Genomic DNA, 27223 nt, shown 5'->3' with positions numbered 1-27223 from the left:
GTGGGTTTATCTCTGGGCTTTCTCTCCTGTTCCATTGATCTATATTTCTGTTTTTGTGCCAGTACGATACTGTCTTGATTACGGTAGCTTTGTAGTATAGTCTGAAGTCAGGGAGCCTGATCCCTCCAGCTCCATTTTTCGTTCTCAAGATTGCTTTGGCTATTCGAGGTCTTTTGTGTTTCCATACAAATTGTGAAATTTTTTGTTCTAGTTCTGTAAAAAATGCCAGTGGTAGTTTGATAGGGATTGCATTGAATCTGTAGATTGCTTTGGGTAGTAGAGTCATTTTCACAATGTTGATTCTTCCAATCCAAGAACGTGGTATATCTCTCCATCTATTTATATCATGTTTAATTTCTTTCATCAGTGTCTTATAATTTTCTGCATACAGGTCTTTTGTCTCCTTAGGTAGGTTTATTCCTAGGTATTTTATTCTTTTTGTTGCAGTGGTAAATGGGAGTGTTTCCGTAATTTCTCGTTCAGATTTTTCATCATTAGTGTATAGGAATGCAAGAGATTTCTGTGCATTAATTTTGTATCCTGCTACTTTACCAAATTCATTGATTAGCTCTAGTAGTTTTCTGGTAGCATCCTTAGGATTCTCTGTATAGTATCATGTCATCTGCAAACAGTGACAGTTTTACTTCTTCTTTTCCTATTTGGATTCCTTTTATTTCTTTATTTTCTCTGATTGCTGTGGCTAGAACTTCCAAAACTATGTTGAATAAGAGTGGTGAGAGTGGGCAACCTTGTTTTGTTCCTGATCTTAGTGGAAATGGTTTCAGTTTTTCACCATTGAGAATGATGCTGGCTGTGGGGTTTGTCATATATGGCCTTTATTATGTTGAGGAAAGTTCCCTCTATGCCTACTTTCTGCAGGGTTTTTATCATGAATTGGTGTTGCGTTTTATCAAAAGCTTTCTCTGCATCTATTGAGATGATCATGTGGTTTTTTTCCTTCGGTTTGTTGATATGGTGTATCATGTTGATTGATTTGCGTACATTAAAGAATCCTATTGAAGAATCCTTGCATTCCTGGAATAAACCCCACTTGATCATGGTGTATGATCCTTTTAATGTGCTGTTTGCTAGTATTTTGTTGAGGATTTTTGCATCTATGTTCATCAGTGATATTGGCCTGTAGTTTCCTTTTTTTGTAGTATCTTTGTCTGGTTTTGGTATCAGGGTGATGGTAACCTCGTAGAATGAGTTTGGGAGTGTTCCTCCCTCTGCTATATTTTAGAAGAGTTTGAGAAGGATAGGTGTTAGCTCTTTAAATGTTTGATAGAATTCGCCTGTGAAGCCATCTGGTCCTGGGCTTTTGTTTTTTGGAGATTTTTAATCACAGTTTCAATTTCAGTGCTTGTGATTGGTCTGTTCATATTATCTGTTTCTTCCTGGTTCAGTCACGGCAGGTTGTGCATTTCTAAGAATTTGTCCATTTCTTCCAGGTTGTCCATTTTATTGGCATACAGTTGCTTGTAGTAATCTCTCATGATCCTTTGTATTTCTTCAGTGTCAGTTGTTATGTCACCTTTTTCATTTCTAATTCTATTGATTTGAGTCTTCTCCCTTTTATTCTTGATGAGCCTGGCTAATGGTTTATCAATTTTGTTTACCTTCTCAAGGAACCAGCTTTTAGTTTTATTGATCTTTGCTATCGTTTCCTTCATTTCTTTTTCATTTATTTCTGATCTGATCTTTATGATTTCTTTCTTTCTGCTAAATTTGAGGGTTTTTTGTTCTTCTTTCTCTAATTGCCTTAGGTGCAACATTAGCTTGTTTTTTCGAGATGTTTCCTGTTTCTTAAGGTAGGATTGTATTGCTATAAACTTCCCTCTTAGAACTGCTTTTGCTGCATCCCATAGGTTTTGGGTCATCGTGTCTCCATTGTCATTTGTTTCTAAGTATTTTTTGATTTCCTCTTTGATTTCTTCAGTGATCACTTCGTTATTAAGTAGTGTATTCTTTAGCCTCCATGTGTTTGTATTTTTTACAGATCTTTTCCTGTAATTGATATCTAGTCTCATAGCGTTGTGGCCGGAAAAGATACTTGACACGATTTCAATTTTCTTAAATTTGCCAAGGCTAGATTTGTGACCCAATATATGATCTATCGTGGCGAAAATTCCATGAGCACTTGAGAAAAATGTGTATTCAGTTGTTTTTCGATGGAATGTCCTATAAATTTCAATTAAGTCCATCTTGTGTAATGTATCATTTAAAGCTTGTGTTTCCTTATTTATTTTCACTTTGGATGATCTGTCCATCGGTGAAAGTGGAGTGTTAAAGTCCCCTACTATGATTGGGTTACTGTCGATTTCCCCTTTTATGGCTGTTAGTATTTGCCTTATGTATTGAGGTGCTCCTCTGTTGGGTGCATAAATATTTACAATTGTTATATCTTCTTCATGGATCAATCCCTTGATCATTATGTACTGTCCTTCTTTGTCTCTTGTAGTAGTTTTTATTTTAAAATGTATTTTGTCTGATATGAGAATTGCTCCTCCAGCTTTCTTCTGATTTCCATTTTTATGGAATATCTCTTTCCATCCCCTCACTTTCAGTCTGTATGTGTCCTTAGGTCTGAAGTGGGTCTCTTGTAGACATCATATATATGGGTCTTGTTTTTGTATCCATTCAGCCAGTCTGTGTCTTTTGGTGGGAGCATTTAATCCATTTCCATTTAAGGTAATTATCGATATGTATGTTCCTATTACCATTTACTTAATTGTTTCGAGTTTGTTCTTGTAAGTCTTCCTTCTCTTGTGTTTCTTGCCTTGAGAAGTTCCTTTAGTGTTTGTTGTAAAGCTGGTTTGGTGGTGCTGAACTCTCTCAGCTTTTGCTTGTTTGTAAAGATTTTAATTTCTCCATCAAATCTGAAGGAGATCCTTGTTGGGTAGAGTAATCTTGGTTGTAGGTTTTTCTCCTTCATCACTTTAAATATGTCCTGCCACTTCCTTCTGGCTTGCAGAGTTTCTGCTGAAAGATCAGCTGTTAACCTTATGGGGATTCCCTTGTGTGTTATTTGTTGTTTTTCCCTTTCTGCTTTTAATTTGTTTTCTTTGTATTTAATTTTTGATAGTTTGATTACTATGTGTCTTGGCATGTTTCTCCTTGGATTTATCCTGTATGAGACTCTGTGCTTCCTGGACTTGATTGACTATTTCCTTTCCCATATTAGGGAAGTTTTCAACTATAATCTCTTCAAATATTTTCTCAGTCCCTTTCGTTTTCTCTTCTTCTTCTGGGACCCTTATAATTCGAATGTTGGTACGTTTAATGTTGTCCCAGAGGTCTCTGATACTCATCAGCTCTTTTCATTCTTTTTTTCTTCTGCTCTGCAGTAGTTATTTCCACTATTTTATCTTCCAGGTCACTTATCTGTTTTTCTGCCTCAGTTATTCTGCTATTGATCCCATCTAGAGTAGTTTTAATTTCATTTATTTTGTTGTTCATCGTTGCTTGCTTTCCTCTTGATTTCTTCTAGGTCCTTGTTAAATGTTTCTTGCATTTTGTATATTCTATTTCCACAGTTTTGTATCATCTTTACTATCATTATTCTGAATTCTTTTTCAGGTAGACTGCCTATTTCCACTTCATTTGTTAGGTCTGGTGGGTTTTTACCTTGCTCTTTCATCTGCTGTTTTTCTGTCTTTTCATTTTGCTTACTGTGTTTGGGGTCTCCTTTTGGCAGGCTGCAGGTTTGTAGTTCCCATTGTTTTTGGTATCTGTCCCCAGTGACTAAAGTTGGTTCGGTGGGTTGAGTAGATTTCCTGGTTAGGGGGACTAGTGCCTGTGTTCTGGTGGATGAGGCTGGATCTTGTCTTTCTGGTGGGCAGGTCCACGTCTGGTGGTGTGTTTTGGGGTATCTGTAGCTTTATTATGATTTTAGGCAGCCTCTCTGCTAATGGATGGGGCTGTAGTCCTGTCTTGCTAGTTGTTGGGCATAGGTGTCCAGCACTGTAGCTTGCTGGCTGTTGAGTGAAGCTGGGTCTTGGTGTCGAGATGGAGATCTCTGGGAGATTTTCACCATTTGATATTACGTGGAGCTGGGAGGTCTCTTGTGGATCAGTGTCCTGAAGTTGGTTCTCCCTCCTCAGAGACACAACCCTGATGCCTGGCTGGAGCATCAAGAGCCTTTAATCCACACGGCTAAGAATAAAATGGAGAAAAAATAGAAAGAAAACAAAGAAAGGACGGAAGGAAGGAAGAAAAGGAAGGAAGGAAGGAAGAAAGCAAGGAAGGGAGATAGGGAGGGAGGAAGAGAGGAAAAGAGGCAGGAAGAAAGGAAGGAAGACAGGAAGAAAGAAAGGAAGGAAGAAAGAAGATAAAATAAAGTAGGAAAAAATAAAGTTATTAAAATAAAAAATAATTATTAAGAAGAAAAATTTTTTAAAGATTAAAAAAAAACCAAAACGGTTCAGTTAGAACCCTAGGATGAATGGTGAAAGCAAAGCTATACAAAGTCTCACACAGCAGCACACACATACACACTCACAAAAAGAGAAAAAGGTGAAAATAATAATATATCTTGCTCCCAAAGTCCACCTCCTCAACTTGGGAGGATTCGCTGTCTATTCAGATATTCCACAGATGCAGGGCACTTCAAGTTGATTGTGGAGATTTAATCCGCTGCTCCTGAGGCTGCTGGGAGAGACCTCCCCCTCTCCTCTTTGTTCGCACAGCTCCTGAGGTTCAGCTTTGGAGTTGGCCACGCCTCTGCGCGTAGGTCATCTGAGGGTGTCTGCTCTTCACTCAGACAGGACAGGGTTAAAGGAGCAGCTGATTCGGGAGCTCTGGCTCAATCAGGCCGGGGGGAGGGAGGGGTACGGATGTGGGGCGAGCCTGTGGCGGCAGAGGCCAGCGTGACGTTGCACCAGTCCGATGCGCATTGCGTGTTCTCCCAGGGAAGCTGTCCCTGGATCCTGGGACCCCGGCAGTGGCGGGCTGCACAGGCTTCCAGGGAGGGGAGGTGTGGAGAATGACCTCTGCTCGCACACAGGCCTCTTGGTGGCGGCAGCAGCAGCCCTAGCATCCCACGTCCGTCTCTGGTGTCTGTGCCAACAGCTGCGGCTCACAACCATTTCTGGAGCTCCTTTATGCGGCGCACTTAATCCCCTCTCCTCGCGCACCAGGAAACAAAGAGGCAAGAAAAAGTCTCTTGTCTCTTCCGCAGCTCCACGCCCGTCTCTGGAGTTCTTTTAAGTGGCGTGCTTAAACCCCTCTCCTCGCGCCCTAGGAAGCAAAGAGGGAAGAAAAGGTCTCTTGCCTCTTTGGCAGCTCCAGACTTCTTCCGGACTCCTTCCCGGCTAGCTGTGGTGCACTAACCCCTTCAGGCTGTGTTCACACAGCCAACCCCAGTCCTCTCCTGGCTTCCGACCGAAGCCTGAGCCTCATCTCCCAGCCCCCGCCTGTCCCAGCCGGTGAGCAGACAAGCCTCTCGGGCTGGTGAATGCTGGTCGGCACCGATCCTCTGCAGGAATCTCTCTGCTTTGCCCTCCGCACCCTGTTACTGCGCTGTCTTCCATGGCTCTGAGGCTTCTTCCTCCAAAAAAAACAAAATTAATATATTCTCTTTATCTCAGTTTGTCAAGAATATTATCATTACATTCACATTTTTAAAAAATTGAGTCTTTGAAATCCAGTGTGTATTTCACGCTTTGAGTACCTCTCAGTTTGGACTAGCCACAGTTCAGGTGCTCATTGGCTACGTGTGGCTAATGACTGCTGTATTGGCCTAGTGTACTCATTCTAGTTAATGAAAATTTAGAATTTGTTCTTGCAATAATTATGTAATTTTCGCTATGCTTAAAAACGGTGTATTTGTATGTGATTGAAATATTGAATTAATTAAAGGTAGGCTATGCCTGCCCACAGCAGTCATGGCCAGGCTTCACAGTCAGCTGGCCTGGGGACCAATCCCACCTACCAGTGTGCCTGCAGTAATTGTGGTCCAACCAAAACAGGAGGGCACACCCACACACCCACATAGGGGATACCCCCAGAGCACTTGGCTGAAGATGTACCTGATATACCTCATACATAGAAACAAATACAGAGTTAGGCAAACACAGAGGAGACAAAGGAATATCTTCCAAATGAAAGCTAAGACCAAACCTCAGGGAAAGAAAACTATATGAAGCAGAGGTAAGCAATTTACCAGATAAAGAGTTCAGAGTAATAGTCATAAAGAGTCTCCAAACTTGGGACAAGAGTGGATGAACTCAGTAAGAGCTCAAAGTGATAGAAAATATAAAGATCCAGTCAGAACTGAAGAATACAATTACTGAAATGAAAAATGCACGAGAGGGAATCAAAAGCAGATTAGAGAATGTAAAAGAACGGATCAGCAATCTGGAAGACAGGGTAGTAGAAATTATCCAATCAAAACAGCAAAAAGAACAAAGGATTTTAAAAAATGAGAATAGTTTAAGGGATCCCTGAGATAATGTCAAGTGTACTCTCATTGGCATTATAGGGGTCCTGGAAAGAGAAGAGAGAGAGAAAGGGATAGAAAACCTATTTGAAGAAGTAATGACTGAAAACTTCCATAGCCTGGTGAAGGAAACAGGCATGCAAGTCCAGGGAGCCCAGAAGGAGTTCCAAACAAGATGAATCCAAAGAGGCCCACATAAAGACACAACATAATTAAATGTTAGAAGTTAAAAATAAAGAGAGTCTTAAAAGCATCGACACGTGCGCACGTGCGCACACACAGGAGCTAGTTACGTAAAAAGGAATTCCCCCATAAGGTTGTCAGCTGATATTTAAGCAGAAACTTTACAGGCCAGAAGGGACTGGCATGATATATTCAAAGTGCTGAAAGAAAAAACCTTACAACCAAGAGTACTCTAACTGGCAAGGTTAGAGCTTCAAAGGCTCAGAGGATAGTACAGCAGCTGGCTTGCAGCAGGCAGACCAGAGAGAGACCAACACAGACAATCCTGGCCACCTTGCTGTACTCCCCAGCTGGAGACATGTATCTGATGGTGCACGTGGGGGCTGGGGGCTGAAACTTGGGCTTCAGAGGACAGACCTGGGGAGAGGACTGGGATTGGCTGCATGGAGATAGCCTGAAGGGGCTGGAGTGTTGGCCAGGCCACAACTGGGAGTGTCTGCAGGACAGAGCCCAGGTCCACTTTAGAAGCCCCATGGTTAACATGCATGCAAAGGGAGAGGTGGGGACCCACGATAGGAGCCTCATTCTCAGCATGCTTTCAGTGGGTATGGCTCTGCCTCTATGAGCTCTGGGAGTGTGCAGTTGCGGGAGGGTTGCCCACACACGGCAGCCCACACACGGAAGTGGGGCTGAAATCTGAGCAGGTCCCCAGGGGCCGCATGACTTTGGAAGCAGGGCTGAAATCTGAGCCATGTCTGGTGGCTTTGCAACTTAAGTGGATTTACACTGAGGTGCCTTTGTAAGCTCATTGTTAGCAGGACATCAGAGCAGATTACTGGTGCTCCTGTGGTTGGGGTGGGTCTGGAGTTAGCAGCTGTGGGCTTGGTGGGCAGGCATTTGTGGAGCCAGGACCAGGGTCTGCACTGATACTGTAGCTCCCATGGTGGGTCCAGGTGCACAACTACTCCTGACTATGGTGGGTCCCAGTGCCTGACATAAGTAGATCTGTGCCAGTGGATCTGTGCTGGTGACTTTGTGAGCACAGTGACTAAAGACACCTGGTCCTACATTCCCACAGCTGAGGTGGGCCTGAAGTCAGTGTCAACAACAGTGTACTTTGTGAGCATGCACAATGGGTGATGGACAACACCACAGAGTGTACTTCCTGGTGGACAGCTCCTGCGGAGGAATACTCAGTGAGTGACTCCTCTCCCAGTGGAAGTGCTCCAGTCCCACCTACCCCACACTGCAGCTCACAAACAGATCTGGGAGCTTCTACTCCAACACCTGGGGAGGGACCCTGTTCCTGACAGGGCTTTGACAACCACAGAGCAAAGAGGAGGCCCCCACTCAACATCCAGTGCAGGCTCTGGTCACTACAACACCAATCACACCCTCTATCAAGGGGATAACAGCCAGCACGCCCTGAGGAAAGACATGGCAGGCACCCATACTAAAAAAAGCCCTTGCACCAAAAACATAAGACTCACGCAGGCCACACAGGGATGCTCCCATATAAAAACAGCCCTTCAAGACCACAGTAGATAACTGTTTCTCCTAAATTTATAGAGTCAGAGAAATATAAGGATAATGAAGAAGCAGAGGAACCACTCCCAATTAAAAGAACAAGAGAAATCCCCTGAAAGAATAAACAATGAAACAGACCTCTCCAATCTACCAGACCCCAAGTTCAAAAAGGAGGTAATGAAAATACTGAAGGAATTAAGAAAGGCTATCAATAGAAATGTAGATCACTGTTAACAAGGTACTAGAAACTATAAAGAGGAGCCAATTAAAATTAGAAAACTTATTTGCCAAGATGAAAGCTGAACTGAAGGCAATAAATAGCAAACTAAATAATGCAGAAAAATGAATAAGTGATCTGAAAGATAGAATAATGGAAATCACCCAATCAGAACAGCAGACAGAAAGACAAATGGAAAAAAATGAAAGCAATGTATGATACCTGTGGGGTAATATAAAGCATCCTGACCTATGCATAATACAGATCCCAGAAGGAGAAGAGAGAGAAAAGGGGATTGAAAGTTTATTTGAAAAAATTATGACTGAAAACTTCCCAAATAGAAAAGTATCAAGAATCTATAGGGAAGTGAAAATCACAATTGGAAAGTAAATCACTTAAATAAGCCAGTACATAGATTAAAAATGTTTAGTGTATATGAAAGTGATGATAACTCCAATGAACAGCAGAAGGATAAACATGAAGATGTAAAAGAGGACATCAGAATCATAAGGTATCAGGGAGGGGAGTGAGAAAATGTAGACTTTTTTTTCAAGAATGTGTTTAAGCCTATATGACTATCAGTCTAAAGCAAGTATATATAGTAGTGGGTTAACATACTTGAAAAACGGGTAACAAAAAATCAAAAGCATACAGTAGATTCATAAAAACCAAACAGAAGAGAACTCAAGTATAATACAAAAGAAAACCATCAAACCACAAAAGGAAAAACAAAAAAGAAAAAGAGAGGAACAAAGAAGAAATAAAAAATCAACTGGAAAATAAGTTTTAAAATGGCAATAAATACATATCAATCAATAATTACTTTAAATGTTAGTGAACTAAATATTCCAGTCAAAAGATAGAGTGTCACACTGGATAAGAAAACAAGAGCCTACAGTATGCTGTCCTTCACCCACTTTAGGGTGAAGGACGCACATAGATTGAAGTGAGAGGATGGAAAAAGATATTTCATGCAAACAGAATGACAAGAAAGCAGAGGTAACAATACTCATATCAGACAAAATTTAAAGGTCATAAAGACACTAAATAATGATAAAAAGATAAATACAAGAAGTTATTACACTCATTAACATATATGCACCCAATATAGGAGCACCTAAATACATAAATACTAAGACACAAAGGGAGAAATTGACAGGAATATAATAATTATAGGAGACTTTAACACCCCACTTAAATCAATGGACAAGTCTTCCAGACAGAAAATCAATAAGGCAACAGAGATCCTAATTGACACAATAGAACAGTTAGACTTAATTGACATTTTCAGGACATTTCATCCAAAAAAAAAAAAAAAGACTTAAAATACAAACTTTTCAACAGCACATGTAACATTCTCTCGGATAGACCACATACTGGGGGGATGCAAAACAAGTCTCAACAAATTTAAGAGAATAGACATTATTTCAAGCATCTTTTCTGATCACAATGGCATGAAACTAGAAATCAACCACAGAAGGAGAAACGAGAAAAAAAAATACGATTATGTGGAGACTAAGCAGCATGCTACTAAAAAAACACTGGGTCAATGATGAAATCAAAGAGGAAATTTAAAAATACCTTGAGACAAAAGACAATGAAAACACAACCATGCGAAATCCTTGGGATGCAGCAAAAGCAGTTCTTAGAGGGAAGTTCATAGTGATACAGGCCTTCCTCAAAAAACAAGAAAAATCTCAAATAAACAACCTAACCTACCACCTAATAGAATTAGAAAAAAAAGAACAAACAAAACCTAAAGTCAAAAGGAAGGAAATAATAAAGATCAGAGAGAAAATAAATAAAATAGAGATTTAAAAGAATAATAGAAAAATAATAAAGCCAAGAGCTGGTTTTCTGAAAGGGTAAACAAAATCAATAGACCTCTTGCCAGGCTCACCAAGAAGAAAAGAGAGAGGACCCAAATAAATAATATAAGAAATGAAGGAGGAGAAATAACTATTACTGCAGAAATACCCAAAAAACCCATAAGGTAATACTGTGAACAATTATATGCTAACATATTAGACCACCTAGAAGAAATGGACAAGTTTGTAGAAACATACAGCCCACCAAAACTGAATCAAGAAGAAATAGATAATTTGAAAACCCCAATCACTAGAAGTGAAATAGAATCTGTAATAAGCAAAAAAACCCCACAAAAAACCCTGCGAACAAAAGGCCAGGACTGGATGCCTTCAATGGGGAATCTACCAGACAGACATACAAAGAAGAACTTATATCGATTTTTCTCAAAGTATTCCAAAATAGAGGAGGCAACACTCCCAAAGTTATTCTGTGAAGCCATTATCACCCTGATACCAAAACCAAAGACGGTACCAAAAAGAAAATTGCAGGCCAATATCTCTGATGAATATAAATGCAGATATCCTCAATAAAATATTAGCAAGCCGAATCTACCAACACACAAAAGTGGTGATACACCACAACCATGTTGGATTCATCCCAGGGTCACAAGGATGGTTCAGCATATGCAAATCAATCAATGTGATACACCACATCAACAAAAGAGAAGACAAAAACCACAGGATCTTCTCAATAGGTGCAGAAAAAGCATTTGATAAAATTCAATACCCATTCATGATAAGAACTCTCACCAAAGTGGGTATAGAAAGAACATATTTCTACATAATAAAAGCTATTTATGACAGACCCACAGCCAACATAATACTCAATGGTGAAAAGCTGAAAGCCTTCCTGCCAAAATCTGGAACAAGAGAAGGATGCCCACTGTCACCACTTCTATTCAACATAGTACTGGAAGTCATAGTCAAAGCAATCAGACAAAAAAAAAGAAAAGGTATTCAAATTGGGAGGGAAGAGGTAAAATTGTCATTATATGCAGATTACACAATACTGTATATAGAAAACCCTAAAGACTCCACACAAAAACTACTAGAACTGATAAGCAAATTCAGCAAGGTAGCAGGGTACAAGATTAACATACAGAAACCTGCTATGTTTCTTTACACTAACAATGAAATATCAAAAAGGGAAAGTAAAAAAAAAAAATCCCTTTTAAAATTGTATCCAAAAAAATAAAATACTTACAGATAAACCTGACCAAGGAAATGAATGACTTATTTTCTGAGAACCATAAAACTTTGGTAAAGGAAATTGAAGGTGATCCAAAAAATGGAAAGGTATCCCATGCTCTTGGATTGGAAGAATTAATATTGTTAAAATGACCATACTACCCAAAGCAGTCTACAGATTTAATGCTATCTTTATCAAATTACCCATGACATTTTTCACAGAACTAGAACAAATAGTCCTAAAATATATGTGGAATCATAAAAGACCCAGAATTGCCAAAGCAATCTTGAGGAAAAAGAACAAAGCTGGAGCCATAACCCTCCCAGACTTCAGGCAATACTACAAAGCTACAGTAATCAAAACAGTGTGGTATTGGCACAAAAAAGGACATATGGATCAATGGAACAGAATAGAGAGCCCAGAAATAAACCTCACACACCCACAGTCAGTTAATCTTTGATAAAGGAGGCAAGAATATACAGTGGAGAAAAGACAGTCTCTTCAGCACCAGGTGTTGGGAAATTTGGACAGCTGCAGGTAAATCAATGAAGTTAGAATACCCCTCACACCATACACAAAAATAAACTCACAATGGCTTAAAGATAAGAAAATGACACCATAAAATGCCTAGAAGAGAACATAGGCAAAACATTATCTGACATAAATCGTAGCAGTGTTTTCTTAGGTCAGCCTCCCAAGGCAATAGATAAAATAAAAAATAATCAAATGGAACCTAATCAAACTCAGAAGCTTTTGCACAGCTAAGGAAACCATAAAATGAAAAGGCAACCTATAGATGGGGAGAAAATATTTGCAAACAATGTAATCAGCAAGGCCTTAATTTAAAAAATACAGAAACAACTCATAAAACTCAGTAACAAAAAGGCAACATAATCAAAAAATGGGCAGATGACATAAATAGACATTTTTCCAGAGACATACAGATGGCCAATAAGCACATGAAAAGATGCTCAACATTGCTAATTATTAGAGAAATGTAAATCAAAACTACAGTGAGGTATTACCTCACACTGGTCAGAAATGGCCATCATTAAAAGGTCTACAAATAATAAATGCTGGAGAGGATGTGGAGAAAAAGGGACCTTCCTACACTGTTGGCGGGAATGTAAATTGGTGCAACCACTATGGAAAGCAGTATGGAGGTTTCCTTAAATACTAAAAATAGAGTTACAATATGACCCAGTTATCCCACTCCTGGGCATTTATCAGGAGATAACTCTAATTCAAAAAGACATGTACCCCCCAGTTTTCATAGCAGCACTATTTACAATAGCCAAGACATGGAAGCAACCTAAGTGTCCATTGGCAGATGAACGAATAAAGAAGATATGGTGTATATATACAATTGAATGAAATAATTCCATTTGCAGCAGCATGCCATTTGCAGCAACATGGATGGACTTAGAGATTATCATACTAAGTGAAGTCAGATAGAAGAAGACAAATATCACATGGTATCACTTATATGTGGAATCTAAAATATGATACAAGTGAACTTATTTACAAAACAGAAACAGACTCACAGACATAGAAAACAAACTTATGGTCACCAAACGGGAAAGCAGGGGTGAGGGGAGGGATAAATTAGGGGTTTTGGATTGGCAGCTGGAAGCTACTGTGTAAAAAATAAACAGCAAGAACCTACTGTACATCACAGTGAACTCTATTCAATATCGTGTAATAAATTATAATGGAAAATAATATGAGAAACTATATATATTTATATACACACACACACACACATATATATATGTATAACCAAATCACTTTGCTGTACACCAGAAGCTAAGACAACATTGTAAATCAACTATCTTCAATAAAAAAATTGAATAATAAAATTAAGTAAGTGATACACAAAATAAATATAAAATATGCCATCAAAAACAAAATAGGGAGTAAAAATTTAGTGCTTTTAAATGCACTCAAATATAAGCAACCATTAAGTTAAAATAGGTAAGTTGTTACATATGAACCTCATGGTAACCACAAACCAGAAACCGGTAACAGATACAAAAAAAATAAAGACAAAGGAATCCAAACATAACACTAAAGAAAATCATCAAATTCCAAGGGAAGAGACCATGAGAAGAACAAAGGAATGGAGAAGTACAGAACAACCAGGAATTAACAAAGTGGCAATTAGTACCTATCTATCAATAGTTACTTTATTATTTTTTATTTTTTTTCCAGTACGCGGGCTTCTCACCACTATGGCCTCTCCCACTGCGGAGCACAGGCTCCGGACGCGCAGGCTCAGCGGCCATGGCTCACGGGCACAGCCACTCCGCGGCATGTGGGATCCTCCCGGACCAGGGCACGAACCCGTGTCCCCTGCACTGGCAGGCGGACTGTCAACCACTGTGCCACCAGGGAAGCCCAATAGTTACTTTAAATGTAAATGGACTAAGTGTTCCAAAAGACAAAGGGTGGCTGAATGGATAAAAAAGGAAGAGATTCACCTACAAGATCTCACTTCAAATCTAAAGTCTTGCACAGAGTGAAAGTGAAGGGATGTAAAAACATATTCCACACAAATGGAAACAAAAAGAAAACTGGAGCAGCAATACTAATATCATACAAAATAGACTTTTAAAAATAGGTTTATTTATTCATTAATCAAAAATTTAATGTTTATTAGGCATAATAGGAGAAAGTTTTATAGAGGTGGATATAACTCAATCCCATTAAAAATTTGCATGTACATTTTATATTTTTATTTTATTAGTCATCAATTTTATGCACATCAGTGTATACATGTTAATTCCAATAGCCCAATTCATCACCCCCTCCCCCCCGCGACTTTCCCCCTTTGGTGTCCATACGTTTGTTCTTTATATCTGTGTCTCAACTTCTGCCCTGCAAACTGGTTCATCTGTACCATTTTTCTAGGTTCCACGTATATGCATTAATATATGATATTTGTTTTTCTCTTGACTTACTTCACTCTGTATGACAGTCTCTAGGTCCATCCACGTCTCAACAAGTGACCCAATTTCATTCCTTTTTATGGCTGAGTAATATTCCATTGTATATATGTACCGCATCTTCTTTATCGATTCATCTGTCGATGGGCATTTAGGTTGTTTCCATGACTTGGCTATTGTAAATACTGCTGCAGTGAACATTGGGGTGCATGTGTCTTTTTGAATTATAGTTTTCTCTGGGTATATGCCCAGTACTGGGATTGCTGGATCTTATGGTAATTCTACTTTTAGTTCTTTAAGGAACCTCCATACTGTTCTTCATAGTGGCTGTATCAATTTACATTCCCACCAACAGTGCAAGAGGGTTCCCTTTTCTCCACACCCTCTCCAGCATTTGCTGTTTGTAGATTTTCTGATGATGCCCATTCTAACTGGTGTGAGGTGATACCTCATTGTAGTTTTGATTTGCATTTCTCTAATAATTAGTGATGTTGGGCAGCTTTTCATGTGCTTCTTGGCCATCTGTATGTCTTCTTTGGAGAAATGTCTATTAGGTCTTCTGCCCATTTTTTTTGTTTTTTTGTTTGTTTGTTTGTTTTGTTTGTTTTTTTTTGCGATATGCAGGCCTCTCACTGTTGTGGCCTCTCCCGTTGTGGAGCACAGGCTCCGGACGCGCAGGCTCAGCAGCCATGGCTCACGGGCCCAGCCGCTCTGTGGCATGTGGGATCTTCCCGGACCGGAGCACGAACCCTTGTCCCCTGCATTGGCAGGCGAACTCTCAACCACTGCGCCACCAGGGAAGCCCCTTCTGCCCATTTTTGGATTGGGTTGTTTGTTTTATTCATATTGAGCTGCATGAGCTGTTTATATATTTTGGAGATTAATCCTTTGTCTGTTGATTCGTTTGCAAATATTTTCTCCCATTCTGAGGTTTGTCTTTTGGTCTTGTTTATGGTTTCCTTTGCTGTGCAAAAGCTTTGAAGTTTCATTAGGTCCCATTTGTTTATTTTTGGTTTTATTTCCATTACTTTAGGAGGTGGATCAAAAAAGATCTTGCTGTGATTTATGTCAAAGAGTGTTCTTCCTATGTTTTTCTCTAGGAGTTTTATAGTGTCTGGTCTCACATTTAGGTCTCTAATCCATTTTGAGTTTATTTTTGTGTATGGTGTTAGGGAATGTTCTATTATCATTCTTTTACATATAGCTGTCCAGTTTTCCCAGCACCAGTTTTTGAAGAGACTGTCTTTTCTCCATTGTATATCCTTGCCTCCTTTGTCATAGATGAGTTGACCATAGGTGTGTGGGTTTATCTCTGAGCTTTCTATCTTGTTCCTTTGATCTATGTTTCTGTTTTTGTGCCAGTACCATAGTGTCTTGATTACTGTAGCTTTGTAGTATAGTCTGAATTCAGGGAGTCTGATTCCTCCAGCTCCATTTTTTTTCCCTCAAGACTGCTTTGGCTATTCGAGGTCTTTTGTGACTCCATACAAATTTTAAGATATTTTGTTCTAGTTCTGTAAAATATGCCATTGGTAATTTGATAGGGATTGCATTGAATCTGTAGATTGCTTTGGGTAGTGTAGTCATTTTCACAGTATTGATTCATCTAATCCAAGAACATGGTATATCTCTCCATCTGTTGGTATCATCTTTAATTTCTTTCATCAGTGTCTTACAGTTTTCTGCAAAGAGGTCTTTTGTCTCCCTGGGTAGGTTTATTCCTAGGTATTTTATTCTTTTTGTTGCAGTGGTAAATGGGAGTGTTTCCTTAAATTCTCGTTCAGATTTTTCATCATTAGTGTATAGGAATGCAAGAGATTTCTGTGAATTAATTTTGTATCCTGCAACTTTACCAAATTCATTGATTAGCTTTAATAGTTTTCTGGTGGCATGTTTAGGGTTCTCTATATATAGTATCATGTCATCTGCAAACAGTGACAGTTTTACTTCTTCTTTTCCAATTTGTATTCCTTTTATTTCTTTTTCTTCTCTGATTGCTGTGGCTAGAACTTTCAAAACTATGTTGAATAATAGTGGTGAGAGTGGACGTTCTTGTCTCATTCCTGATCTTAGAGGAAATGCTTTCCATTTTTCTCCATTAAGAATGATGTTTGCTGTGGGTTTGCAGTTTATGGCTTTTATTATGTTGAGGTAGGTTCCCTCTATGCCCACTTTCTGGAAAGTTTTTATAAATGGGTGTTGAATTTTATCAAAAGCTTTTACTGCATCTATTGAGATGATCATATGGTTTTTATTCTTCAGTTTGTTAATGTGGTGTATCACATTGATTGATTTACGTTTATTGAAGAATCCTTGCATCCCTGGGATAAGTCCCACTTGATCATGGTGTATGATTCTTTTAATGTGTTGTTGGATTCTCTTTGCTAGTATTTTATTGAGGATTTTTGCATCTATATTCATCAGTGATATTGGTCTGTAATGTTCTTGTTTTGTAGTATCTTTGTTTTTGGTATGAGGGTGATGGTGGCCTCATAGAATGAGTTCGGGAGTTTTCCTTCCTCCACAATGTTTTGGAAGAGTTTGTGAAGGACAGGTGTTAGCTCTTCTCTAAATGTTTGATAGAATTCACCTGTGAAGCCATCTGGCCCTGGACTTTTGGTTTTTGGAAGATTTAAAAATCACAGTTTCAATTTCAATACTTGTGATTGGTCTGTTCATATTTTCTATTTCTTCCTGGTTCAGTCTTGGAAGGCTATACCTTTCTAAGAATTTGTCCATTTCTTCCAGGTTGTCCATTTTATTGGCATAGAGTTTCTTATAGTAGTCTCTTAGGATGTTTTGTATTTTTGCAGTATCTGTTGTAGCTTCTTCTTTTTTATTTCTAATTCTATTGATTTGAGTCCTGTCCCTCTTTTTCTTGATGAGTCTGAATAATGGTTTATCAATTTCGGAATAGACTTTAAAACAAAGACTGTAACAGGAGACAAAGAAGGTCATTACATAATGATAAAGGAACCAATTCATCAAGAGGATGTAATACCTGTAAATATGCACCAAACATATGAGCACCTAAATACATAAAGCAGACATAAAGGGAGATATTGACAGTAATGCAGTAATAGTAGGGGTCTGTAATACCTCATTTACATGAAGATATGTCATCCATACAGAAAATCAGTGACACACCATTGGCCTTAAATGATACATTAGACCAGATGGACTTAATAAATATATAAAGAATATTTCACCCCAAAACAGCAGAATGCAGATTCTTTTTAAGTCTATATGGAACATTCTCCAGAGTACATCACATGTTAGGTCACAAAACAAGTCTCAATAACTTTAAGAAAATTGAAGTTATATCAAGCATCATTTTAATACCACAATGGTATGAAACTAGAAATCAAGCACAAGAAGAAAAGTGGAAAAAACCACAAACGTGGTGGCTAAAGAACATGCTTTTGGACAAACAGTAGATCAATGAAGAAATGAAAGAGGAAATTTTAAAAATACCTTGAGAGAAATGAAAATGTAAACACAGCATTCCAAAATCTGTGGGACACAGGAAAAGCAGTTCTAAAAGGGAAATTCATCATGATACAGGCCTACCTCATGAGACAAGGAAAATCTCAAATAAACAATGTAACCTTGCACCTATAGTACTAGATAAAGAAGAACAAATATAGCCCCAAATTAGTAGAAGGAAGGAAATGATAAAGATCAGAGCAGAAATAAGTGAAATAGAGACTAAAATGACAATAGAAAAGATTAATGATACTAAGAAGAAGGTTCTATGAGAAGATAACCAACTTGATAGACCTTTAGCCAGACTTATCAAGAAAAGAAGAAAGGGCCCAAATAAATAAAATCAGAAACAAAAGAGGTTACAACAGACACCACAGAAATACAAAGGATCATAAGAGACTGCTATGAACAACTTTATGCCAACAGTTTGGAAAACCTAGGAGAAATGGATACATTCCTAGAAGATTTCAATTTTCTAAGGATGAATCAGGAAGAAATAGGAATTCTGAACAGAGTAATCACTAGTAATGAAACTGAATCAGTAATCAAAAAACTTTAGGGCTTCCCTAGTGGCGCAGTGGTTGAGAGTCCGCCTGCCGATGCAGGGGACACGGGTTCGTGCCCCGGTCCGGGAAGATCCCACGTGCCGCGGAGCGGCTGGGCCCGTGAGCCATGGCCGCTGAGCCTGCGCGTCCGGAGCCTGTGCTCCGCAACGGGAGAGGCCACAACAGTGAGAGGCCCGCATACTGCAAAAAAAAAAAAAAAAAAAAAAAAAACTTAAAAAAAAAAGTCTAGGACCACAGCTTCACAAGTGACTTCTACCGAACATTTAAAGAAGAGTTAATACCTGTCCTTCTCAAACTGTTCCCCAAAAATTGAAGAGAAAGTCTTCCTACACTTCCAAACTCATTCTGCAAGGCCAGCATTACACTGATACAAAACCAGATGGGCATGCAACAAACAGAAAATTATAGGCCAATATCCCTGATGAACATATATGCAAAAGTCCTCAACAAAATATTATTAATACGAATTCAATAATACAATAAAAGGATCATATACTATGATTAAGTGGAACTTACTCCAGGGATAAAAGGATGGGTCAATATCTGCAAATCAATTAGTATTATACACCACATTTAAAAATGATAAAAAATCATATGTTTGTCTCAATAGATGCAGGAAAATCATTTGACAAAATTCAACATTCATTTATGATAAGAACTCTCAAGAAAGTAGGTGTAGAGGGAACATACCTCAATATAATAAAGGCCATATATGACAAACCCACAGCTAGCATAATACTCAACTGTGAAAATCTGAAAGCTTTTCTTCTAAGATCAGGAACAAGACAAGGATGCCCATTCTCACCACTTTTGTTCAACATGATATTAGAAGTCCTAGGCATTGCAGTCAGACAAGGAAAAGAGATGAAAGGCATCCAAATTGGAAAGGAAGAAGTAACTGTCACTATTTGCAGATAGTATGTTACTAAATATAGAAAACTAAATCCTCCACCAAAAAACACTATTAAAACTAATTAATCCAGTAAAGTTGGAGGCTAAAAAAATCAATATACAGAAATCTGTTGCTTTTTTGTATACTAATGATGAACTATCAGAAAGATAAATTAAGACTTCAGTCCCATTTACAACTGCATCAAAAAGTATAAAATACCTAGGAGTAAGTTTAACCAAAAAGGTGAAACACGTATACTTTGAAAACTATTAAGATGTTTATGAAAGAAATTGAAGATGAAGATGGCACAAATAAATGGAAAGATGTACCGTGCTCATGGATTAGAAGAATAAATATTGTTAGAATGGCCATACTACCTAAAGCAGTCTACACATTCAGTGCAGTCCCTATCAAAATTCCAATGACATTTTTCACAGAACTGGAACAGATAAATCTAAAGTTTGTATAGGCCCCCCCCCCAACACACAAAACCAAACCCCAAATAGCTAAAGCAATCTTAAGAAAGAAAAATAAAGCTGGAGGTATCATATTCCCTGATTTTAAACTATAAGTCTATAGTAATCAAAACTATATGGTATTGACACAAAAACAGACACATAGATCAATGCACCAGAATAGAGAGTCCAGAAATAAACCCACGCTTATATGGTCAATTAATTTATGACAAGGGAGCCAAGAATATACAATGGGGAAAAGACAGTATCTTCAGTAAATGGTGTTGGGAGAACTATACATCTATAGGCAAAAAAATGAAACTGGATCACTTTCTTATACCCTGTACGAAAATAAACTCAAATTGGATTAAAGATTTAAATGTGAGACCTGAAAGCATAAAATTCCTAGAAGAAAACATAGGCAATATGTTCTTTGGCATCGTTCTTAGCAATATTCTTTTGGATCTGTGTCCTCAGGCAAGGAAAACAGCAAAGATAAACAAGTGGGACTATATCACACTAAAAAGTCTTTGAAGAGCAAAGGAAACTATCAACAAAATGAAAAGGTAGACTACTGAATGGGAGAACGTATTTGCAAATGATTTATTTGATAAGAAGTTAATCTCCAAAATATACAAAGAACTTAAACAGCTCAACATCAAAAAACAACCTGAGTAACAAATTGGCAGAGGACCTGAATAGACATTTTTTCCAGAGCAGACATACAGATGGCCAACAGACATGAGAAAAGATGCTCAGCATCACTAATCATCAGGGAAATGCAAATTAAAACCACACTGAGATACCACCTCACACCTGTCAGACTGGCTGTTATCAAAAAGGTAACAAATAACAAGTGTTGGTGAGGATGTGGAGAAAGGGGAACCCTCAAGCACTGTTGATGGGAATGTAAATTGGTGTAGCCACTACGGAGAACAGCATGGAGATTCCTCAAAAATTAAAAATAGAACTACCATATGATCTAGCAATTACACTTCTGGCCATCCCCCCCCAAAAAAAATCAAAAAGATATATGCACCCCTCTATTTATTGCAGCATTATTCACAGTAGCCAAGATATTGAAGCAACCTAAGTTTCCACTGATAGATGAATGGATAAACAAGATGTGGTATATGTATACAGTGGAATATTAGTCATGAAAAAGAATGAAATTTTTACCATTTGCAACAACATGGATGAACCTAGAGAGTACTAAGTGAAATAAGTACTTAGTACTAAGTACTAAGTGAAATAAGACAGAGAAAGACAAATTGCATATGACCTCACTTACATGTGGAATCTAAATGATGAAACAAACAAAACAGAGACAGACTCATACATACAGAGAACAACTGTAGTTGCCACGGGGTTGGCGGGGGGAGTTGGGCAAAATAGGCTAAGGGAATTAAGAGGTACAGACTTCCAGTTATGAAGTAATTAAGTCATGGGGATGAAATGTGCAGCATAGGGAATATAGTCTATAATATTGTAATAACTTTGTATAGTGATAGATGGCTACTGGACTTATTATGGAGATCAATATGTAATGTATATGTGTAGGATCACTATGTTGTACGCCTGAAACTAACATAATATTGTATGTCAACTATACTTCAGTTAAAAAACATAAAGAAAAAAATAAAGGTATGTTCTTCTAGAACAAAAAAATTCACAATTTGCATGGAAACACTAAAGACCCCGAATAGCCAAAGCAATCTTGAGAGAGAAAAATGGAGCTGGAGGAATCAGGCTCCTGGACTTCAGACTATACTACAAAGCTGCAGTAATCAAGACGGTATGGTACTGGCACAAAAACAGAAATATAGATCAATGGAACAGGAGAGAAAGCCCAGAGATAAACCCACTCACGTGTGGTCACCTTATCTTTGATAAAGGAAGCAAGAATATACAATGGAGAAAAGACAGCCTCTTCAATAAGTGGTGCTGGGAAAACTGGACAGCTACATGTAAAAGAATGAAATTAGAACATTTCCTAACACCATACACAAAAATAAACTCAAAATGGATTAAAGAGCTAAATGTAAGGCCAGACACTATAAAACTCTTAGAGGAAAACATAGGCAGAACACTCTGTGACATAAATCACAGCAAGATCCTTTTTGACCCACCGCCTAGAGAAAGGGAAATAAAACCAAAAATAAACAAATGGGACCTAATGAAATTTAAAAGCTTTTACACAGCAAAGGATACCATAAACAAGACCAAAAGACAACCCTCAGAATGGGAGAAAATATTTGCAAACGAATCAACTGACAAAGGATTAATCTCCAAAATATACAAGCAGCTCATGCAGCTCAATATGAAAAAAACAAACAACCCAATCCAAAAATGGGCAGAAGACCTAAATAGACATTTATCCTAAGAAGATACACAGATTGCCCACAAACACATGAAAGGATGCTCAACATCACTAATCATTAGAGAAATGCAAATCCAAACCACAAAGTATCATGTCACACCGGTCAGAATGGCCATCACCAAAAAGTCTGCAAACAATAAATTCTGGAGAAAAGGGAACCCTCTTGCACCGTTGGTGGGAATGTAAATTGATACAGCCACTATGGAGAACAGTATGGAGGTTCCTTAAGAAACTAAAAATAGAACTACTGTACGACCCAGCAATCCAACTACTGGGCATATACCCTGAAAAAACCGTAATTCAAAAAGAGTCATGTACCACAATGTTCATTGCAGCACTATTTACAGTAGCCAGGACATGGAAGCATCCTCAGTGTCCATCGACAGATGAATGGATAAAGAAGATGTGGCACATATATACAATGGAATATTACTCAGCCATAAAAAGAAACAAAATTGAGTTATTTATAGTGAGGTGGTTGGACCTAGAGTCTGTCACACAGACTGAAGTAAGTCAGAAAGAGAAATGCTAACACATATATATGGAATCTAAAAAAAAAAAGGTTCTGAAGAACATAGGAGCAGGTCAGGATTAAAGACACAGACATAGAGAATTTACTTGACACGGGGAGGGGGAAGGGTAAGCTGGGATGCAGTGAGAGAGTGGCATTGATATATACACTACAAATGTTAAATAGATAGCTAGTGAGAAGCAGCCGCATAGCACAGGGAGATCAGCTCGGTGCTTTGAGACCACTTAGAGGGTGGGATAAGGGAGGGTGGGAGGGAGACGCAAGAGGGAGGGGATATGTGGATATATGTATACGTATAGCATATTCACTTTATTATACAACAGAAACTAATACACTATTGTAAAGCAATTATACTCCAATAAAGATGTTTAAAAAAAAAAAGAAAGCTATGTTCTTGATGCCACAAAACTAGTTGTTTAGTTTTTAAGTATCAAATCTTGGCCAGCTGGTTAAACTATAGCTTAGTTAAACTATAACTTCGATACCAGTTTACTTTAAGGTCACAGATCTGAACTGAATAATGTCAAGTAGCTGTTAACTGTTAAAAAGGCAATGCTAGTGTTTTGCGGTTATGTATTGTTTTTCATCCAGAGCATCCAGTTGAGCAGTGGTTTTCTAGCTATGTTCTGTCAAGCCCCAGGGCTGCTGTGCAGTTTAAAGTAGGATTGGGGAGGTTCAGCACGCTGGGGTTTTTCTTATCATCCTCATCCAATGTCTTCAGTTATTTATTCTGTACAGAATTCTATGTAAGATTTCCCCTTGTTGGGGGTGGGTAGTTTATATTGTATTTTAAAAGTTTGGAGACAGTTGCATCCTGGCAGTTATTCTTGTGCATTAAAACCTATTTGATGTTCTTTTTTCACACTGTTGCAGGAATCTGGTAAAAAAAAGTTTTTTGAATCTTTGTGCTGGAATCTTGGATCTGTAATTTATATAAAGACTATTTATTTGCATCTTTGCCTTTCTCCTCCCACTTTCTTTCTGGCTTATGGGCATTGTTGAGCGTCTACTTTATGTGCCCACAATATAGGATTTTGGTCCTGTACTATTCACAATAAAATCCTTAAATCCACAGCAGATAGATTTCCCAGAGACATTTCCACTTAAATTTCTAAAATAAAATTGTGTGCTTTACCTTTTAAAAATATTTAGAATAAGGGAAGTTTTACTTACACAAATGATTTATGTCTATCTTCAGTGTGAAGATGAAGTACCTTTCAGCATGCTGGATTAAAATTTGTAAAAACTAGAAAGTTGGGAGCTAAAAACCAGTATAGCTGGGATACATAGCCTAAAAAATCATCCAAGTTACAGGAACTGTGTCCTGCAGGTCCATAAGACAGTTGCTAAAGTGGTCTTATTGGTATGTAACTCAGTAGATAAAGCATAGAAGGTAACTGAGATGCACTATATTTAGTTGAGTCTTTTAGCTCAGGGAGTGTCCAAAAGTTGATGACAGAACACATCCTTCCTCCCCTCCACGCACCTTTTTCCTGAAGGAACACAATTCTACAATTCTCTTCTCCCCACTCCTTTCCTCCCACAGGTAAACATTTTTGTGGTCAATTTGTATCATTGGAATGTGTGTGATTTTCATGAAAAGAATGTAAAAACACAATAATTAACTACATGCAACATGTTTTGGGGTGGGGAGAGAGGAAAATTTGACCTGGAAATTTAAGTGGTTTAGTGACTTTTAAAAAAATTTTAATTTCTGCACTTCTGTAAGAAATAAAATAATGTACTATAGTTCCTTTTTCCTATGTTTTAAATAAGATAAATCCAATTTTCCTATATGATGAGTCATGGATATAGTTAAACTTCTGCACAAGTAGGTAGAATAATGCAGCTGTCTTTTCAGTAGGTAGGCAGCGTCTCTTCTCCATACATCCATAAACATATCCATCATTATAATATCATACAGATTATTTTCACTGCCATAAATTTCCTCTGCTCTGCCTATTCATCACTCCCCTGCTTACCCTCCCCATAATCACTGATCTTTTTATTTTCGCTACTGTTTTCCCTTTTCCAGAATCTTGTATAGTTGGAATCATACAGTATGTAGCCTTTTCAGACTGGTTTCTTTCACTTAGTAATATGAGTTTAAGACTCCTTCATGGGTTTTTATGGCTTGATAGCTTATTTGTTTTTAGCATTGAATAATATTCCATTGTCTGGATATACCACAGTTTATTTTTCCCCACACCTACTTGGTTGCTTCCAAGTTTTGTCAATTATGGATAAAACTAAACATCCATATTCAGGTTTTTGTGTGGACACACATTTTCAAACTTCTTTGGTTAAATGCCAGGAAATACAATTGCTGGGTTATATGGTAAGAATATGTTAAGTTTTATAAGAAAACATCAGACTGTCCTCCAAAATGGCTGTAAGATTTTGCATTCTCACCAGCAATGAATGAGAGTTCCTGTTGCTCCTTATCCTTGCCAGAATTTACTATTATCAGTGTTCCAGATTTTGGCCATTCTAATAGATATGTAATTGTTGTTTTAATTTGTATTTTCTTGATGACATATGATATAGATCATCTTTTCATATGTAATATTTATTTGCCATCTGTATTCAAGTCTTTGGCCTATTTTTTAATGGAGTTGTTTATTTTCTTGTTGAATTTTAAGAGTTCTTTTTGTATGTTGTATAACAGTCCTTTTATCAGGTGTGTCTTTTGCAAATATTTTCTCCCAGACCTGGCTTGTCTTCTCATTCTCATGACATTGTCTTTCACAGAGTAAAAGTTTTCAATTTTAATTAATTTCAGCTTATCAGTTATTTCTTTCAGGGATTGTGTCTTTGGTGTTGTATCTACAAGGATATTGATCTCAGAGAGATAGCGGTGAGCGGTCCTGAAGAGAGATCTTAGTTTCCTGCCCAGGGATTGAACCTGGCTAGTCTGGATGAAAACCAGGAATCCTAGCCACTAGACCACCAGGGACTAGAGGCTAGAAGCATTGTGGCCCTGGCTCTTACCCCCATTGAAAACAAGAATGTTTCAAGGAGGCAAAAACTGTAAAAACAGGTACAAAGTTTATTATTAGAGACACAGCATATCATGTGGGAGAGCAGAGAAGCAGTTTATTTAAGGCGGAAACAAGGCAGAAATACACACCGGGAGAGGAGTGCGGTCATCCTGAATGAGGAGTGCAGTAAGTCAGAAGCTAGGCATAAATACACACCCAGAGAGAAAAAGTATGTGTGTCCTGTCTAATGAGGAGGAGTGCGGTAAAGAGTTGATTTAAATCCCTTATGTAGGACAGTTCTTCCAGGTCTTTGTTTACCTTTGGCCAGTTATCTTGTTTCTTTTTTCACACCTGACTGGTCCTAGGACCCTCCCCAAGATGCGTGCGCAACTTTTTGCTAAGATGGATCCCACTGCAGAGGGCTGTGGGGATATGTCTGCACTTATTATGGGGTGGCACCCCGTCTCTTTTGGACCCCCAAGGAGCCTTCCTGCACATATGCAGACAGGGAAGCTTTCCTTGACCTCAAGACTGGTCATCTTTTTACTTCAGCAGAGCTCAGCTTCTGCCACTTGCTTTGTCCCTGGAGTGGCTGGGTGAGAACAAGGCTTCAATTTTACTTCACTTGCAGACACCAGCTGTCCAGCCCAGGGGTCCATCTATCTCCTACCTCAGTAGGTCCTCTATCTCCTACTGTACCCAAAGTCATCTATGTTGTCTCCTATGTTATCTTCTAAGAGTTTTATAGTTTTAATTTTACATTTAGATCTATGATCCATTTTAGTTAATTTTTGTGGAGAGTGTAAGGCCTTTGTCTGGATTCAGTTTTTTGCATGTGGATGTCCAATTATTCCAGCACCATTTGTTGAAGAGACTATCTTTGCTCCATTGTATCACCTTTGCTCTTTTATCAAAGATCAGTTGACTGTATTTATAAAGCTCTATTTCTGGGCTCTGTATTCTGTTCCATTAATCTATTTTCTGTTCTTTAGCCAGTACTACACTGTCTCGATTACTGTAGCTTTATTAAGTATATCTTGAAGTTAGGTAACATCAATCATCCAACTTTGTTCTTCTCTTTTGATATTGTATTGGCTATTCTTAGTCTTTGCCTCTGCATATAAACTTTAGTTTGTTGATATTCATAAAATAACTTGCTGATGTTTTGATTGGGATTGTGTTGAATTCATAGATAATATTGGGAAGAACTGACATCTTGACAGGATTGATTCTTCCTTTCCATGAACATGGAATATCTCTTCATTTATTTAGTTTTTAAATTTCATTCATCAGAGTTTTGTAGTTTTTCTCATATAGATCTTGTACATATTTTGTTAGATTTATACTTAGTAATTTCTTTAGGTGTTACTATAAATAGTATTGTGTTTTAAATTTAAATTCCACATGTTCATTGTTGACATATAGGAAAGTGACTGACTTTTATATATTAGCCTTATATCCTGCAACCTTGCTACAATTGCTTACTAACTCCAGGAGATTTTTTTTTTTTTTTGGTTGATTCTTTCAGATTTTCTACATAGATGATCATGTTATCTGTGGACA

The 27223-nt window shown here is 38.1% G+C and overlaps 1 protein-coding gene across 20 annotated transcripts in view; it reads left to right on the top strand.

The window, feature by feature from the left end:
• Window positions 1–27223, top strand: part of CEP63 (centrosomal protein 63) — an 83524-nt gene that overhangs the window by 40461 nt on the left and 15840 nt on the right. The gene's annotated exons all lie outside the window — the stretch shown is intronic.

The sequence above is a fragment of the Kogia breviceps genome, chromosome 5, assembly GCF_026419965.1.
Source record: "Kogia breviceps isolate mKogBre1 chromosome 5, mKogBre1 haplotype 1, whole genome shotgun sequence".
NCBI classification, from domain to species: Eukaryota; Metazoa; Chordata; class Mammalia; order Artiodactyla; family Physeteridae; genus Kogia; species Kogia breviceps.
Note: the sequence above shows the minus strand (reverse complement) of the source record. Positions and strands in the feature narration are given on the sequence as shown.